The sequence below is a fragment of the Octopus bimaculoides genome, chromosome 1 (genome assembly GCF_001194135.2).
Source record: "Octopus bimaculoides isolate UCB-OBI-ISO-001 chromosome 1, ASM119413v2, whole genome shotgun sequence".
Taxonomy (NCBI): domain Eukaryota; kingdom Metazoa; phylum Mollusca; class Cephalopoda; order Octopoda; family Octopodidae; genus Octopus; species Octopus bimaculoides.
The window spans coordinates 16,918,477-16,922,181 of record NC_068981.1 but is presented as its reverse complement, the minus strand read 5'-3'; positions in this window follow the sequence as shown (position 1 = coordinate 16,922,181).

Here is a 3,705-nt window from a genome sequence, read left to right as displayed (position 1 = left end):
TATATATATATACATACACACACGTACACACACATACGTGCGTCTGCTACATGTGTTTATGTAAATAGTACATATATATATATATATATATATATATTTATTTATATAAGGGCATTAACTATATAATAATGCCTCACGCTTAGAGGGACTAAATAAGTCAAAAACTACCAAAAAATAAGCAACATATTTACCGAAAGCGAGGAAAGGCAACTTTTCAAAATTAATCACTTATAAACATGCCCTTATATAAATTATATATGTTTATGGGAAAAAAACGATGAGTTTTTTTTCCTTAGGGGTTTTTTCACGCTGACTACTTGATAAATTCTTATAAAGATTTTATCCTATATTATATATATATGCTATTTATTTAAGCATACTTAGCAGACATGCATATTTATACATATATGCTTGGTTTTATAAACAGACGAATGAAAGAGAACACTTAAAGCAGAATAGGTGAAATATTTTATGAGCAGAAAATATCACAAAAGTTACTCAAAGGCCTAGAGTTTCATGCCAAGTCACATATATTAGATTTGGCTGGTGGTGGTGTACTGGGTGTTGTCTTAGGCCTTGCTACCCAGCAGTGCGATAACCTACCACCTCCATTAGTCTGGTAGTATGTCCCATCACACCCCACTAGTCACTATTTGGTGCTATTATAATAAATATATAGAGGATAGTAAAACTTAATAATAACATTGCATAACTATGTCTTCATGACTAAAGTATCCTCCCCACCCTTAAAATTAAGTAGCATTATTTCAAAACAGACGATAAATAAAGGGGAAAGATCAAATGATAGGTGAACCTAGTTAGATTAATGGCGTCACCCCACCTTTTATTTATATATCTAAACTTTCTTAACAAAGTTGCCTTTCTCTACAGGATTAATATCTTACATAACATATATGTTTCCGTTTGTTTATAACAAACTGCTTGTCTCGATATACATGACATATTTAAAAGAGACTATAAAGATCTACGAAAACACTGTTTTTAAAATCAAAATGTCAACATATATACCGTTGAGTTCTTGTTTAGCCAAACCTGAAAAGAAATATAATCTAAAAATCAATTATCCTATTTTTGTGTATTGCCTTTAATGTATTCTTTTGTGTCAGACAGGAATGTCCTGGAAGAACACTTAGATTTTGGACATTATATTTTGTTTGTTTCATTTTCTCGTCTAATTTAATATGTGGTGACTATTTAAAGGATGATGGGATGAAATAAAAATGAAGAAACTGTGAGATACTAAACTAGGTATGCTTAAACATCTTGATGTATTGAAAGAAACATTAAAGAACCTGACCAAATATCTTCAAAGGACAATGAGGTAAAAGACATAAAACATATAATATGACAACACACTAAATACTATTTAAAGGATGATGAGATGAAAGACATAGTAAAACAATATTTGAATATATGCTGCGGCAGCCATTACTTTCTGAGTTCAGATTCTTTTGGATCAAATTTGTCTTCCGACCCAGTACTACTTTAAAAATATTAAACTGTAAATAGTTTATTTATTAATTTGTAGGAGAATAAAATGTGGTTGTTATTTCTAGCAGTTTGATCAACCATTTAGATGTACAGTCATGGATTGTAATGGCGCTGTTGGTTTCATTGTTTTGACTTAAGTCAGCTCTACTTCGCTTCAAGTTAGCTCTGCAATCTCTCTTTAGTCTTACGCGAGCCTTGAGCAGTACTAGTTTACAATTAAGAGAATGACATCAGTAACATGAACTTCTACATTGTACCCACTCAATATTATTTGGTTTCTATACAACGAAAGCGTTATATGTTATCTTCCATCTGAAATACGATCAACCTACGAAAGCACAAACACTCCGCGTATAGAATATTCAGCAATAACCAAATTAGCAAATGTACAACATAAAACAGAATATTTAAGAATACTGCAATCCAAGCTAACGAGAGGTGCCACTATCTCGGTTGTTCTGTCCGCTAGAACTAGTAAACAATTTTCCCTCAAATTATACCATAGCGTCTTAAAAAAGATAGGACTCATTGGGCAATAGAGAATTGGATATAAAGATAGACGGAATGGTCACGGTTGGAATATCTTTGATGATAGGTCTGAAAGAACAATAATGACCTTGCCGACGTATAGTGATAGAATATCATCAAGTTAAGAATGTATATTTATGGAAGTGAAGTAATTTTATCATCACACGCGGCATTCACATTACTAGGAACAGCTTCAAATAATGCAACAGCCTCAGCAATGCAACTGCAATACTTAACCTGGAGAAAATTTATTCTTTGAAAGAAATTTCAACATTACAGGGACAATTTCCGGGTATTCCACAGGGAAACTTTTTTTTCAGGTGGAACAATTTTTTGGTCATTATTCACACTGATTTTCCTAGATTTATTTACCTTGCTATTGATTTTAAGACCGCTAATGCTAAATTAATATAAGGCTATTAATATTGCACAATAAATTGCGTCGTATATAAGACCAACTTCTTCGTATTGTATGTGGGTGGGAGAATCAGGATGATGGGCGCGAAAAGAGAGGAAATACAGAAAAAAAAAACGTTAAGAAACACTGTTAGAGAGTGACTTCCTATATTTTATTAATCTATTTTTCTTTGTCACCATGTTATGGATATTCTGACGATCATCCCTCAATCGCTTACATTTAGCAGCATTAATGTACGACGGTGATACGGGAACAATAAGTCAATCGGGATTATTTCCCATCAATGAATACCTCTTCTCGTTTTAAGTCGTGTAATTGACTCGATCATCTGATAACATTTAAACTGCGCAAGTAATTATTCTACCAGTGAAAAAGATCACATGGATAAACCATTCTATATTAGATTCAATCTCCAAATAATGGGCCTGATGTACTTTCACGTGAACCTTTTCCTATTTCCTCACATATTATAGTTGTTTATAATCTACTATTATAGATTCCTCTATTAACCAAGACCAATATTCTTTTCTTGTGTATTCCATGTGTTCGTTGTATTCCATTATATAATAAAATCTTATAGCAGAGTATTCTGCTATAAGTTAGAATGTTTTATAATTTATCTCGATTTATTTCCGCTATTTTCATTATGTATTTCTTAATTTGCTTCATGTTAAGAACATTCTGACATTCGTCTCTGAAAAGCTTGCAATTTAGAAATATTGTTATGCGAACGAATGAAAACGTTTCTCTCTCCAAAATTAAGGGCCATGACAAAGGAATGATAGGTTAGGATTTGTTTTATTCTTTTCCGCTGAAATAATTGCCTATGTTCCTATTGATTTAAGACCACAGAATATCGATTTCTATTCCCCCACCAAACAAGGTTTTATTCTGATTCTCGATATCTTCACGCTATTTCACACTATATCCTCTCCATTTCCTGCGATGTCTGTACATATATCTAACAAAACATATTTTAATTCAATTTTCTAATGAATTGCATTGTACTGGCTATCTAACATTTAATTTTGGCATCGTAACAAAGTCATACATGTGAACTAGGATGGGTACAGTCTGTAGAATTAACAATGCTATATTACTGGTATGCATTTTATCGAGCGTTATATGAAATCTGATGCAGAAGAGATATTTAGCCGCCATTTCGAGGTATTTCATTCAGTTCTCTATTGTTTGCGTAACTTAACTCAAATAGCCAGTTTATGAAGATCGTATCACTACTTATATAT